This window comes from Montipora capricornis, chromosome 2 (assembly GCF_036669925.1).
Source record: "Montipora capricornis isolate CH-2021 chromosome 2, ASM3666992v2, whole genome shotgun sequence".
NCBI lineage: Eukaryota > Metazoa > Cnidaria > Anthozoa > Scleractinia > Acroporidae > Montipora > Montipora capricornis.
In genome coordinates, this window is record NC_090884.1 from 29,698,807 (window position 1) to 29,715,287 (window position 16,481).

The 16,481-nt window shown below is 42.8% G+C and overlaps 1 long non-coding RNA gene across 2 annotated transcripts in view; it reads left to right on the top strand.

The window, feature by feature from the left end:
• Positions 1-2,146, top strand: part of LOC138039286 (uncharacterized) — a 46,054-nt gene extending 43,908 nt beyond the window's left edge. For both annotated transcript variants that reach the window (XR_011130393.1, XR_011130394.1), the window contains exon 3: positions 1,602-2,146. This is a non-coding gene — a long non-coding RNA (uncharacterized lncRNA). The remainder of the gene's footprint in view (positions 1-1,601) is intronic.
• The last annotated feature ends 14,335 nt before the right edge of the window (positions 2,147-16,481 follow it).

The following is a 16,481-nucleotide window of genomic DNA, read 5'->3' on the forward strand; positions in this document are numbered from 1 at the left end:
TGCTGTATGGAGAGGCAACAGCTCAAGCTCAAGTTTGATGAGGCTGGGAAGCTCATCGCTGTGGTGTGTTGCAAGAAGTTGCCACAACTCCTTCATCTAATCGACGAGATAATGCAGTGATCTGACTATTGTCCTCCTTCAAGCCCACTCTCGTCTCGCTTCATCCTTGCTTACCAAGGCGATGGTGCTTGCTCTTGTAGACCTATAATATGACCCAAGAGAAAAAACAAAATATGGAATACTCAATAGTTGCCAATTGTTACAGTTAGTAAAAGACTGAAACTAAAATTAACCCTTCAAGTCCCAAGAGTAACCGACATCCATTCTCTCCTTACAATATCAATACATAATCAAGAGAAAAGGTTATGAGAATAAATTAGATTATCACAAAGAGAAGGTCCTTTGTTGAATGTTCTTACAATACGAAACAAGAAAATGTGTGGAGATCAGTCAGAATTTGTATGTGGATAATGGGCTTAAACTAAAGGGTTAATCAGGTGAGGCTCTATGTACCTTCGCTTCTCCAAAGTGTTTCAGGAGCTCTTCACTTTCAGTGTTGCCAAACTCTTCTGGATTCTTCTCAAAGTTGATAGTCCACATTGCCGTCACAAAGAAGCTGTCCATGTGACTTTTCTTTGGGAATCTAAAAGGAAAGTAGACAAATGATTAGAATTCTATGACAATATTTGTTTACAGTGAGTTTCACAAAACTTTTGACAAACGGTTTCCGAAGTTCGTTTGAAATTCCCGAAGTTCGCAACGAACTTGGCAATTTCATGACGTAGTCGCCAATCAAATCGTGAACTTCCAAACGAAGTTGCGAATTTCACGCCGAACTTTGTTGGGAAGTTGCGAAGTTCGTTGCGAGCGAAGTTCGCGCCATTCGGTGTGGTTGGGTTGGCTACATAATTACAAATGAATCTCTTCACATTGCAAGGCAAAGCAATTCCAAGTTCTGTCAGGGAGAATATTATTGAAAGCTGGTTGGAAGGGAAAGGACCATCACAAATAGGAAAAGAGCTAAGACTACGGAAACAAACCATTGCCAACATTGTCGATAACTTCGTTCGCAGAGGAAATGCTGAAAGCTGAAAAAGGCAGAAATATAACCAGCTTATCACGCACTGACGATGTTAATATTTATGTTGAGTACTGTAAAAAATCAAAGCCCAGCATTTATAGTAATGAGATTCAAAGCAAATTGGTGGAAAACAAAGTATGTTTGCCTGAAAATGTCCCGTCACGTTCTTCAATTACCCAAAGCTTAACACAAGATCTGGGTTATTCTTTCAAAAAAGTTAGTGTAATTCCGCGAGAATCATTAGCACCTGAAACAGAAAACAGACTTATGCAATATTTAACTGTTTGTTCGGCTATTGATCCAAGAACAATGCACTTTTTTGATGAGTGTTCAGTGGTAAAGACGACTGGAAATAGGAATTGCGGACATTCAAGAATCGGTCACGGAGCTTTGGAGGTTCAGCGGTATGCAAGCAATGCTACCTTTACCGTAAATCTTCTGCATAATATGTATCGAGTTGGACACATCAACTTGTTACCTGGGCCTTCTAATGGACTTGAACTTCTTCATTTCTTTGCAGAAGCATTACAAGAAGAAGATATTTTTGGAAACCCGCTTCTAAAAGTTGGCGATACAGTCATTTTAGATAACTGCGGTTTTCACCACGCTAGACATGTGGAACCAGTGTTAAGAAATATGCTGGCAGCCCGTGGAATTGCCTTGATTTATCAACCACCTTACCATCCTCAATATAATACCTGCGAACACTGCTTCAGAGTGTTGAAGGGATGGCTTCGAAAGCATTCGAAGTTTGCCGAAGTGCATACAGATGTTGCTATTTTCCAAGGCCTGAGCACAATCACGCCTGGAATGTCGCGGAATTTCTTTAGGCATTGTGGTTACGTCGATTAAGTATTTAATACTAGTTTTTAGTACCGGTAATTTGTACATTGCCAAAATGTGAAGTGCATTGACTTATTTGCTGGACCTTTCGTAAAATTTAATTAAATTTTCCCAGATGTCACCCGACACCTGCCTAAAAATAGAAAAACAATTTGTCGGTTTATTAGGTAACTCTTCCACACATAGTGGTTTAAAAGTATTTTTTCAGGGTATACATCATTATAGAAACAGCGACAAATAAGAACGTTTTAAAGTCGTTTTGTTGAAAATATGTATATAAATATAACAAGACTCAAGTGTCACCATCCTACAGGTCAGTAAAGTGAACCTCTCAAATAAATTTACATTTCAGACAAATAAAGATCATGAAATAAGCCTTGCTTGGTTGAGAATTGTTTACTTGTAAAATTATGTTAACCATAAAAAACACTTGATTTTGATGGGCTATTTAATTTCCCTCTGTTCACTAAAACAAATATCAACTATAGCATTTGTTTACCTAATTATAAAATTATCTTGGTTACATGTAACCCCAACTTGCAACCGCTACTCTCGATTCGGTTTACTAATTGGAATGTCTATTTGAATGTTTATTCAAACTCGATGTTCGCAGAACAAAACTCAACAAGCTAGGACGTAAATGAAATAATTCTGGGTTCTGTTCCTGATTCCTTTTACCATAGGTCTATTACAAATTAAATTTTTAAATGCAACTGTTTTATACAATGGTGAAGTCATCAGCTTGGATGTAAAATTTAAATGAATATGCAGAGAATTGGCACTTAATTTTTAGGATCAGAGTCTGAAAACTGCATGGCAATATTTACCAGTGTATTTAAACTACCCCATCTACCAGGGCTTTCAGGACTCTGAGTACAAGGACGACGCAATTCTTCAGCTGCCGCACTAGAACTAGAATTGTCATCTCAGTGTTGTCAATTCACATGGACAGAATATTGAATGCCAAAGATCCAAACGAATAACATTGGTAGAAAAGTGCGCAGCATAAAATCGAACTCAGCAAGAATTCTTGACAACAATACAAACAGAGTTTATTGATACTGAGATCAAAGTTCCATATAACTACGTGTGAATCGAACCACGTGTCTGAACTTATTCTTGATTATGCCGTAAGGTAGTATACCGTATGTCGTATGCCGGTTCGAACTGAAATACAATAATGAAAATAGAAGCTAACTTAACTAATATATTTTATAGCAAAGAGGATAAAACGATATAAACGACGAAACTAGTTAAATGCGGTAAATTCTGTAGCATGTACTACTTCTATTCTGGCTTGAAACGCAATAATCCGCTGTGAACTAGCACAAAACTATAAAGGGATAACGCTATACGATACTAATCTTGGACGTAATTACGATATAAGATGAACCTAGCTAGCGAGGAAAGAAAACTGTAACGAAGTGTCGAACATAAAGGCGACTGACCGACTTAGTGCGATATAAAGGCTATTTATAGCTAGTAAAAGGACTTAACTATACTGAAACGAATAACGATGAAAACTAAAAACTATCCTAAGAAACCAATAAATAGATTACTCACTTTGATTTGCACACGCACTAACTTGACTTGATAACCACGAGTGTAGAGAGAAATCTATGGCCCAATGCCGAGTAGATGTCGACGCAGTGAAGTCTACACTAGAACTAACTAACTGGGAAAACCCTACCAAATATGTAACCAAGAGAGCACGTGTACGAAACTTAGCGGTTTGGGCTATTTCCCTAACGGAAATTACAGTCTAGGGCTGGTTCACCGCAGTAGATTAAAAAAAATAACAACGCATAGCTAGAAAATGATAATAATACGATAACATTACCGAAACAAAAGCCCGCGGAAATTACTAAACCGAAAACATCGTGTTTCAAACCAACATTCCGGCCCCTTAAAGGCGGTACTGCAGATAGCCTTTACAAGAAGAAAGAAAGCAGGGTTTGAAACATGAGGTAAACTAAACTATACCTACTAGTAATTAATTAATTGATTGATTACATTACATCGTCTAACAGAGTTCCATAATCCACCAATAAGGATAGATTATCAGTGTTCATAATGTTCTTAGTCACTGTTGCTTGATACAGCAGCTGCCTCCAGTAGCACAATCTTGTCGATGGGTCGAACAAGCTCGGATGTACTGGTCTTCACCTTGACGGAACGTACAAGTCCATCGTTGCGACTGGCATGTACCTCCAGGATCCGACCGAGTGGCCAGGAGTTGCGGGGCTTGTTTTCATCCAATATCAGAACAAGATCGTCCTCTGCAAAGTTTCTCTGCTGTTTGGTCCATTTCTGTCTCTGCTGCAGCGACGGGAGGTATTCACGAACCCATCGTTTCCAGAATATGTCTGCCAAGTACTGTACTTGACGCCATCTGCGAGTGTAGTAGTTATCATGTTTCGTGAAGTGCCCGGGCGGGACTACAGGACCTGTCCTCAGTAGTAGCAGGTGGTTTGGTGTCAGTGGTTCTAGGTCACGTGGGTCGTCTGACAGCTTTGTGATCGGTCGTCCGTTGATTATAGCCTCCACTTCACACAGCAGGGTGTTGAGGCCCTCGTCGTCCAGCACTTGCTCTTTCATAAGCGCTTTCATGACCTTGCGAACCGTTCGTATACATCGCTCCCATACTCCGCCGTGGTGGGAGCCAGCAGGTGGGTTGAACGTCCACTTGACATTCCGTTGGAGGAGAAATTCGTGAATTTGTGAGTGGTTCCAATCGTTGACTGCCTCTCGTAGTTCGCGTTCTCCCTTCACGAAGTTTCCGCCGTTGTCTGAGCGCATCTCTTCTGGTTGACCTCTTCTTGCGATAAATCTGCGCAGGGCATTGATAAAAGACTCTGTGTCCAGTGATGATGCCACCTCTATATGGACTGCGCGGAGTGTGAGACACGTGAATATCACGCCATAACGCTTGACCTTAGTCCTTCCGCGTCGGACTTCGAACGGTCCAAAGCAGTCAACCCCTGTATAGGTGAATGGCGGTTTCGAGGGAGTTACTCTGTCCTCGGGTAGGTTTGCCATTTTTTGTTGGGCCAGTGGTGCCTGACGTTTACGGCAGCTGAAGCAGTCGTTGAGAACGTTTCGCACGGTAGATCTTCCGTTTATTATCCAGTATCTCTCTCTTGTGAGCGACAGTGTGTATTCTAGGCCCGAATGCCCAGAAATGAGATGGTAGTACTGAATAATGAGCTTGACCACGTGATGCTTCTTTGGAAGGACCACTGGATGCATTGCATCGGTGTTGATTGGCGCTCGCTGAAGACGACCACCAACTCGGATGAGACCTCGCATCAAGATCGGGTCAAGGTTGAATATGTTGCTGGATTTCTTTAGCCCGTTCTTTCTTGTCGGGGTTCCCTGTGGTTTTACTCGTTTGAGAATATCTTGCTCTTCCTTGAAGCATTGGCTCTGAACGTACTTGATGATTTCAAATTCGGCGTTGTTCAGTTCTGCTATGGTGATGGGCGTGGCAGTGCTGGTTGACTGAATGCTGACCGGCTCTCCTGCCTTTCGTTTCTTGCTCAAACAAGAGAAGTTTGACTTGAAGCGCAGCATCCATGCTACGAATTTCTTGAGATGGACCCAAGATGAGAACCGTTCGAACATTTCTGAGGTGTGATCTCGAGCAGTAACTTGACTCAAATACGTAACTGAGTCTTTCTTGACTTCTGGGTCGTCATCGGGAATGGTAGTGTTCATATCAGCAGGTCTTTTTGGCCATGTGTCGCTGGGCTGACTAAGGAACTCTGGACCATGCAGCGAGCGTTGAAGAGAGTCTGCTGACACGCCTCTTGAAGCATCGTCGGCTGGATTGAGTTGGGTGTTGACGTATCTCCACTGAGATGGAGAAGACGCGTCGTGTATCGTCGCGACCCGATTGGCGACGAAAGTTTGAAATCGCTTGTCCTGATTTTCCAGGTAACGCAGGACACAGGTGCTGTCTGTCCAGAAGAATGATTGATTGATTGGTAGACTTAATTCCCCTCGAGACATTTTCTCTAGTCTTGTTGCAACGACGGCTGCTGATAACTCCATTCGGGGAACTGTAACTGGTTTGATTGGCGCAAGTCTGGCCTTTCCCATACCGAACGAGCATTTGACGTTTCCACCTGCATCCGTGATTCTGAGGTAGGTAGCTGCTCCGTATCCCTGTTTTGATGCATCAGAAAAGTGGTGCAGCTGGCATGAGGCGATCCCACCGAGTTCTGGAGACTTGAAACAGCGGTCAACTGTGAGCTGCTCTAGCTTGGGTAGCTCCCGCAGCCATGCCTCCCAGCGATGAATGAATTCGTCTGGAATCTTGTCATCCCAGCCGTACTGATTACGGCATAGGTCTTGCAGGATAAGTTTCGCTTTCAGAATGAATGGAGCGACGAATCCCAGGGGGTCGTACACTGAGCTGACGATGGATAGTATGCCTCTCCTGGTGGCAGGTCTGTCTTTAACTACGATGCTGAAACCAAACGTGTCGGATGACACGTTCCATTGCACTCCTAACGCTCTTTCAACTGGCAGCTTGTCGAAATCTAACCCTTTAACTTGTGCAGCTCTTTCAGACTCCGGCAAGGACTCGAGTACTCTTTTCGAGTTCGACAACCATTTGGTAAGCTTGAATCCGCCTCTTGTAAGGAGCTCTCGCAACTGGTCTGCGAGGGTTACAGCTGCGTCTTCAGTGGGAACTGACTTTAAGCAGTCATCAACATAGAAGTTTCGTTCCACGGTCTGAATGGTTTCAGGGTTGAAGTCAGCCTCGTTGTCTTGGGCTGTTTTCTTGAGTGCGAAGTTCGCGCAGCTGGGAGATGATGTTCCTCCAAACAAGTGGACTCTCATTTCATATTCTTCAGGTTCGCTGTCCAGGTTACCGTCGGGCCACCACAGGAACCTTAGGGCGTCACAATCGCTCGGGCGAACTCTAACTTGGTGGAACATCGCCTCGATGTCCGACATTAAGGCGATGCGTTCTTCTCTGAATCTCGAGAGGACACCAACGAGCGAATTGGTTAGGTCCGGCCCCTGTAGCAGCTGGTCGTTTAAGGAGGTCCCATGGCATTTTGCTGAGCAGTCGAACACCACCCTGATTTTTCCTGGCTTTTGGGGATTAAACACTGGGTGATGTGGGAGGTACCAGTGGGTTTTTAAAGGTCCCAGTTCCTGGCTTGTTACTTTCCTGGCGTAGTCTTTGGACAGAAGGTCGTCCATGAACGTCTTGTACTTTTGATAGACCATTGGTTCCTTTAGCAGGCGTTTCTTCAGGTGATTAAGTCGACGTTCTGCTAAAGGTCTGTTGTTTGGAAGGCGTGGTGGGAAAGACTTCCATGGTAGGGCCATTTCATAATGGCCGTTGACTAACTTCACCGTTTCCTCCATGGTATGTAAAGCTTTGCGGTCGTTAAGCGACATTGACGTTTTTGTTTCGTACAGGGAGTCGTTGAATTCTTGATTGCAAAACTCCTTAAACCGTTCTTCAAGGGTTTTGTTTGCTTGTAGAAAGTTCACAGTAGACACTTGGGTGGTTGTCGGTCTTCCCAATGGACCATTGAACACCCAGCCTAAGACTGTTCGGGTAGCGAAGGGACCACCGTCCTCGCTTTGTCGGATTTCTCTGGGTTGAAAGGCTTCTGGTACGTCACTACCGATTAACAGACCGATCTCGGCGTCTATGTGTGCGACATCGATTCCCTTTAGATACGGCCAGCGGTCAATATCCTCTTGTTTGGCGATGGCCTCTGAAGGGATTGGCAGACTTGGTCTAGAGTAGACCTTCGGGAGCTGAACCGCAAGGCTATCACTTAGATGGAAGGCTTCCAGACTGACCAGGGAGCATTCGATTGGGTCATTTTCGCCCTCCAACGTTGTAAGCGAGAGCGTTGTCTTGGCTCTCTCGAGGTTGAGCTTTCTCAGAAGGCCTTCGGTGCAAAAGGACGTGTTTGACCCAGAATCAAGGAACGCGTACGTCTGAACCATCTTATCTTTGCCCTTGGCTTTAACCCGGACTGGGACGATTGCGAGCCCAGTGACGGAAGAACTTGAAGTTGAATAAGTGTTCCGGACGTAGCCATTGCTAGCTGGACTGGGAGTGGCAGGCGTTGGCTCAGCAGTTTCGCCCTGGTCCCCGTTTGGACTATCTGCTACAGTTAATGTCGTGGAGGCGTTCGTGCTGTCTTTTGGATGGAGGAAGGTAGAATGCTTTCCACTGCATCCTTGAACTCTACAGAAACTCTCCTTTGGGCAGTCCCTAACGAAATGGCCAGGATGAAGGCAGTTACTGCAGAGTTTCTTTTGGTCTATAAACCTTTTCCTCTCACCAAGCGACTGCTTTCGGAACTTGTCGCAGCGTGAAAGCCAGTGATTTGAAGGGCAGAGCAGACACTTGGGCTTAGGCTTCTCAATAGGTGCCTTTGAAAGTGTCACTTCCCCATGGGTCGAGAAACCACCCGACTTTGGCGGTTTCCTCTGGGGTTTGCCACTCGGAGGCCGCACCTTGTTCTCGTTGAAGATCTTGCCGAATACTGGATGAGTGGCGGCTCTGGCTCTTGCTGTCACGAACTCCATAATGTCCTTAACAGTCACATCCCTTTCTTCTTTCTCGACAATGCGGTCAACGGTATCGCGCCATTTCAAACGAATGCCGTACGGAAGTCTGTCGATGATCTTTTTCAGGTTATCTGGGTTATCCAGCTTGTTGAGGTACCCGATTTGTCTGAGGGTATTAACACAGCTTGTTAATTGGATTGAGAACTGCTGGAGCGCTTGGCCATCCTCGGCTTTGATGACTGGACCTCCGATAAGTCTCTGCACGTGCGCCGCGGCTATTTTGTAGTTTTGGCCATAGCGATTTCGGAGCAATCGTTTTGCTTCGAGGTATCCTTCCTCTTCTCGCATTGATAGACAGCTCTTCATCAGTTCTTTCACAGGTCCAGACGTGTACTGTACCAGATAGTACAGACGGGAGCTGGGACTTGGAGTTTTTCTTTCGACGAGATTCTCGAAGGAACGCACGAAATCGCAATAGTCGATCGGATCTCCACTGAAGACCTGCATATCCGGTTGGGGTAACGTAAGGGACATCACGCCTAGTTGTTGCTGCTGTACGAGCTGCTGCATGGCGCGATTTTGCTGTTCTTGACTTTCCAAGAGGCGATGAAAGGATTCCTCATGGAAGCTACCATTTTGGAGGCTGATTGGTAAACGTGGCGGGTCTGGATATCCTTCATTGTAAGGCTCAACGGAATGCGAATTAATCGGGGTTTCACTAGGCTTATGAGAATCTTTAGGAACTCCTTCTCGCGGCGTAGACGCATTCGTGACCTGTGTCGGAGGCCTAATTGACTGATCTGGCTGGTGGGTGTTACGTGCGCCGCGAATAATTGATTTTCTCGTATCATCCGCTTCCGCTTCGATTTCTTCATACACTTTTCTCTCGGCCTCGGCTTCCGCTATTTCGGCTTGAAGTTCTGTTTTGGCTTTCCTTTGTCGAAGTTTTAGCTCCTCAAACTGCAACTCATGCAAGCTTGAAAGATTTGCGGCTCTTGCTTCGAGCGCTGCCTTTCGCGCCGCTGATTTTGCCTTTGCGCTGGCTGAACTCCTTGTTGAACTGACGGCAGAACGCGTACGGAGGGACGCGCGTGACCCGGCGTTACTTATCGAATCATCGGGGCGGATTTGGGTTCTTTGACCTGTCAACAACCTTTGGGCGTCAGGTGCCATTAACCATGACGCAATCTCTCTCTCGAGCTCGGAAGCTAATTCCAGGAGCGAGGCGTAATAATTTTCAGATTCTTCTCTTTCCGGTTGAGATTTAATTTGGTTGTGGTAAGCCTCGTGAGCAATTTTGAATTGTTCCAATACTTCGTCCAACTCCATTTGGACCTGTTGAACGATGTCGGTGGACTCACGTGCAGCGAGTAACTCATTCAGTTTATTGACCGTTTCGGTCACGTTAGTTTCTGCCAATCTGCGGGCGGCCTTTAATTGATCGATCGATGATAGCGGATTAGCGGAAGCCATTGTTAAGATCCTCGATAAATCCGATTAATTGCGGTAGACAACAAAACGACAACCTTGGGTTGAGTTGGCTGACAGATGCCAGAACTTGTCGCAAATGTGCTTCGGAGTGATTGGCGTGAAGATTTGTCAGCGAATTCTTCGAATTCCTTCACGGCAGATCAAATTCGAACTAAATGTCAATTCACATGGACAGAATATTGAATGCCAAAGATCCAAACGAATAACATTGGTAGAAAAGTGCGCAGCATAAAATCGAACTCAGCAAGAATTCTTGACAACGATACAAACAGAGTTTATTGATACTGAGATCAAAGTTCCATATAACTACGTGTGAATCGAACCACGTGTCTGAACTTATTCTTGATTATGCCGTAAGGTAGTATACCGTATGTCGTATGCCGGTTCGAACTGAAATACAATAATGAAAATAGAAGCTAACTTAACTAATATATTTTATAGCAAAGAGGATAAAACGATATAAACGACGAAACTAGTTAAATGCGGTAAATTCTGTAGCATGTACTACTTCTATTCTGGCTTGAAACGCAATAATCCGCTGTGAACTAGCACAAAACTATAAAGGGATAACGCTATACGATACTAATCTTGGACGTAATTACGATATAAGATGAACCTAGCTAGCGAGGAAAGAAAACTGTAACGAAGTGTCGAACATAAAGGCGACTGACCGACTTAGTGCGATATAAAGGCTATTTATAGCTAGTAAAAGGACTTAACTATACTGAAACGAATAACGATGAAAACTAAAAACTATCCTAAGAAACCAATAAATAGATTACTCACTTTGATTTGCACACGCACTAACTTGACTTGATAACCACGAGTGTAGAGAGAAATCTATGGCCCAATGCCGAGTAGATGTCGACGCAGTGAAGTCTACACTAGAACTAACTAACTGGGAAAACCCTACCAAATATGTAACCAAGAGAGCACGTGTACGAAACTTAGCGGTTTGGGCTATTTCCCTAACGGAAATTACAGTCTAGGGCTGGTTCACCGCAGTAGATTAAAAAAAATAACAACGCATAGCTAGAAAATGATAATAATACGATAACATTACCGAAACAAAAGCCCGCGGAAATTACTAAACCGAAAACATCGTGTTTCAAACCAACAAGTGTCACCCGCTTGAAAACTGCGAATGGGAAGTTGAAGGGGAACAGGAAATGGAGTTTGCGGATAGTACATATTCGCGAAATTCGGAGACTGCGTACTTTGAAAGCGCATACCGTGCATGTGTGATGCGTTTAGGGCAACACTCTGTATATTTCCACTGTGGCCGGCATTGAAAGGAATTGGATATCCGTGTAGATTGTAATAATGTGGCACTGCGAATGAGTTACTGCTTACGCGGGCCGTGTGCAATTCATCTTTATTGTCAGAACTTGAACTCAAACTGCTTGAACAGTGCCACTTTCTCTTTTTAATCTTCTTACTGTTGCGTTTGCGTTTTCTCTGTCGGTAGTCATCGCTCTCGCTTGATGAAGTGCCAGTGTCTTTAGCATCGTCCTTCTGTTTACTAGTACTTCTAGTAGAATCGGCGACTTGCTGCAGATTCTTTTTACATTTTGTAAGAAGAATGCGTAACTGCTCGGGATCATCTGAACACACTGGTGGAATTTTTCCATCAAGGAAATTTCGCAACATGCGCACATCTCGCATAAGTTTAGGTTTGTTTGTCTTGTACGAAGGATCAACTGCATACAAACGTGGGGTCAAATTTTTGATGAAATGAAATTCGTTGTTTGATGAAAAATCCTCCATAGCTTTTGCTTGATTTTCAAGTTCCTGAATTTTTTTGTTTCCTCGAGATCCACCTTCAAGGTATTTAGCTTGTTGAAATATTCTGGATGTTTATCCTTAATTCCGCAAAAAGTATAGTTGACACATTTCTTCAGCTGACATGGTTTGGTAAGTTGATTTCGATGACCCCTATGATGGCAGTAACTACATATGATTTTAGCACTTCCTATGGCAGGGGGTTCTTGAACTTGGATCATCATAGACTCCACGTTCATTTCAATTTCGTGGTACTCTTGTTTTTCCCTTTCGAGCTGTTCTTTTACTTTTTTTCCTTGCTCTTGCAGAGCTGGAAGAACACACTAGAACGGAAATGAATTCAAATATGTTAGTACAGTTAAGAACGAACCGCAACGTTCTGTTCAATTCTGTCGTCAATACGTGCGCGTTTCCACCTTTGACTGCATTTCTCAGTCGGGTTGAGACGATCCATCCATTGTTTTCGCTCTACTATCTTCCCTCTAATTGGCAGCGGCGATTCTTCCTTTAGGAAATCTAGTTGATACATCAGCAAGCTTTTTGCCCCTAAAGATAAGGTTAGTTCCTTCGAAAACATCATATCAACTTGATCCGAAGTAAGAAGTTTTAGTTGAAGCCTGCTCGTAAATTGGTTCGCAGAGAGTGTTTCAAAAATTAGCTGATATGTTTTTTGGTCCAATTTGTCCCTAAACGTAGCCGTCCAGTTCGACAAGTCTGCCATAATCGAAGATAAGACAAGAACTGCAATAATGACATTAATGGCTGTCAAGCAATTCGAACTTCCCATGTCAAATTCCGAACATCGCTGCACGTAGAATTCGTAACTTCGTTTCAAAGTTCGCGATTTGATTGACAACTACGTTTTGAAATTGCCAAGTTCGTAGTGAACTTTGCGAATTTCAAACGAACTCCGGAACCCATTTGTCAAATGTTTTGTGAAACGCACTGTAATTTTACTTTCTTTGTTTTGCATGCAATTAGAACATATGACAGTCTGAGGAGTGTTACCGTTTGTTTAAGTTTGCAATGAGCTGATCAAGAAACTCGTTCTTCAGAGCTGCAAATCCAGCAGAAGGTGCTTCTACACAAACAATGTGCCCATTGACTTCCACAATGCCCTCGTCCAAATTTTCAGTGTGAGTGGGGAACTTCTGTTTTCCATTCCTGTATGCTTGAAGGTCATCTTAGTAGTAGTCAACAGATAACTGTGAAGTCAAAACACAAGAATAAATTTAGACAGCAAATTAAAACATTAATGGTTGGAGCATTATATTATTGATCACACGTGCAATGAATAAGAACAATGCTGTGTCTCTATTGACCAGTTGGTGATCTTAAAGAAGAGAAAACTAATATTTCATATACCATTTCATCATTTATTAACAGTCAGTTAATCAACACGGTCAGTTAATTATATATAATGTTCTTTCAAATTAAAAAAAATCATATAGAAATTCAATGTATACCTTTGCTTTGGCAACATAAAGATTCTCTTCTCACAGCTGCAGACACAGACGGGAAACAATAGGCAGAACATCCATCAAGAGATAGGTGATGTAAATAAACTGTGTTGAGGCCATTGCCTTCAACAGTCCCTTGGCCTTGAGGTCTTTGGGAACTTTCCTTTGATGAAAGTAGCTTATCAGCGAGTCTAAGGTACGGTAAACAGCCTCCACAGCTTCATAACAGGACAACCACCGAATTGCATGGATTTCTGTATACTTAAGTACAGGGTGATTAAGAACTTCCTGCACTTTATGAAGCTCCTTCTCCCTTGTTGCTGAATCTTTCATGTAATAAAATAAAGATGTAAGCCACTCTTGGTACCTTTTGTGAAGCGTGGTATATTATTTGCTGCTTGGCTTGTACAGAGGACCAACCTGTGTGCCATGCAGTGAATATGTACAATGTATGCATTTTGCTCCTTCAACCTTCCTTTCACGCCTCTGGTCATCACGGTAGCTCTATCTGACCCAAATCCAATAATCTTTGAGGGAGCTATTTTCCGTTCTGGGCTTTGTGTAAAATTTCTTGTGCTAGGCCTTCCCCAATGCCATCCTCGTCTTCCATGTCCCTTAAGTAGATCGTTTCAGCCACGGACGTTTTGGGGTCATTAATTCCTTCATGCATTGTCATCCATTTCTTGTTAGCAATGACTGTACTTTCATCTGCAAGCATTGTTATAAATAGTGAACGCCATATCCATTCATTGACTTCTTTATTGATTTGTGTACTTATAGCCGACAGGATCTCATTAGCGGTGCAGTAGCTTTCATAAGTTATTCTCGCGCTTACTTTGAAACACCCATTTTTTGGCACTCCAAGATCTTTAAGCAGTTGCATTAGACTTTCATATTTTGTCAGTGACAGGTTCTCTGAAGCAGGCCAATAAACTACCTTCATTGCCTTAATCATCACTTCATCCTATTCACAAAATGCTTTTGAAACACAACACTTCACTTCCCTGCGCTTACCGCATGTTTGTGATCCATCAGTTTCTGGTGTCTTGTAATGCTACTTGTTTTGAATGTTTTGCAACCAGAGGTCATAGTATTTTTTTTTTGCCATGTTTGAGGCAAATCTTACAAAGCATGGCATCTCTTTCAAACACTAGCCATGGCCACAAAGTTACCCACTTTGAGTGGAATTTCCTGTCTTCGCGAAGCTTACTTGCAGGCCTGGAAAGTATGGAACTCGCTTGCAAGATGGACCTTGTCCTTCAAACTTGAAAGTCACATCTTTGTTTTATGTCCGCGATCAGTCTCAGCCGACTCAGTGTTTGATTTCTTGTTAAAAGAGCTTGAAAGTTTTCTTTGGCCTTGAGTACTATCTAACCTTGGTAGCTTCTTCGGAGGCATTACCTGGATTTAAAATGCAAAAGAAATGAATTCATTTCAGTACGAAGACAAAAACAATTAACTCAAAGCACATGTCATGCTGCCGCAGAACCTTGTTTGCGAGCTAAGTGCAAGTAGAGGTCTGGGGAAAAATTTAATGAACACGAAAGATCACCGATCGAGAAAGTAAATACACAAGTCAACATATCATGTTTTTATTTGTTGTAACATAAAATGAATACCGAGAGTGAACTGCTTATCACCTATTACGCGACTAGGGCGCATGTTGGGCTCGGTAAGCAATCCCTGGATATTGACAAGAATGTTGTAACATTGACTAAAAATCCTTTGAACAAAGTGTAGGCTACCCATAGCTTCTTGTTGTTAAAAGTTTCAGCTGCTCTTCCGTGGAGGTGTCTTGCTTGCTGATACATGTTTTAGCACTCAACTTTGCTTCAATCTTACAAGGTGCTTATGACAAACAACATCTAGACAGTCAGGTGTTTAATCTTATCATTGGAGCAATGGATTCTGGGCACACTACTTCTCTGACCTTTTTCTCAGGTTGGTAAGTGTAGTAACAGCGTCTTCCAACAAGTATTCCTTGCATTAGCATCTCCACTTCGAAAAAGATGTTTGGAGCAATGCCAAGTAATTGGTTCCTTCTGCAGGTACCGGAGCACAGATTACGTAAAACAAAAGAAACAAATGACAGAAAACAAAACAACTCCAAATAAAGACTAGTCCCAAGTGACCAAAAATACAATGCTTTCCGGTACGTGCAGAAAGACCCAAGTAATTGTTTGCCTTTTATGGAGATAAGCGCCAGCTTCTGCATGATCTTTAGAATCGCTACCTGTCCTTTTTTACTTCTGTGCTATGCGAATGCATTTAAAAAAGAGTCGTTATGGGCACCGGTATGCAAATGAGTGTTCCCTTCGTTAGCTTTGCATGGGGATCTGGGAATAGTCTTAAACCCACTGGAACAAAATGGCGTCCAAGGAATAACATAGGCCAATATTCATGGAGAAGAGCCAGCCAAAAACGTCCCTCTGCTCTTCCTACCTTGCTTGCTTGTACCTTGCTTAGTTCACATTTTTGAGAGTTAAAATATAATTTTTGGTGCTATGTTCCTGACAGCAAGTTGTTTTTTGAGGTCTCACATTCAGATACTAACCACGCCAGAAGGGGTTAACATCAGTGAACTTTTGTCATGCTTAAACTTGCTGTGAAAAAGAAGTTGAATCAAACTTCATGTCTGCTTTGAAGCCAATATTTCTTGATTCCCTTCTATTTTCTTCAATTTTTCTAGGTTTAGTATTTTACTAGTAACTGCATGTCTTCTCAAGGGGCTATTTACTTAAGTGAAATTTCATGCTCTTTTGGCTCGTTCGGCGAACAAGCTACACTATGTCACGAATGTTTATTCACGATCATCATGTCCTTGAAGCATAAGCGATCCGTTCTTTCGATAAAAGATAAACAGGCTATAATTTTGCGATTAGACAAAGAAGAAAAAGAAACCAATTTGTCAACTGAAAATGGCGTTAGTAAACGGCAGATATCTGATATCTGCAAGAGCAAGGAAAAGATCATGACGTTTGCCGACATGTGTACAGGTATTCACAACGGACAGTAAAGATGTAGACCACATTGTTTTCCGAACAATTTGTAAATGTTTTGTTTCACGATTAAATGTCGCTTTCTTAATTTAATCAGTTTTTATTCCTCATAAATATTCATATTTGCGATTATCCGGACCCTCAATTATCCTGACTATTTCGTCTAGTCCCAACGAGTCCGGATAATCGAGGTTTGACTGTAGTACACTCCAGTAGTGGACCAGTTGTAGTATGGGGCAGACTGTTTTCATGTGGAATTTGCTTGATTCCTGC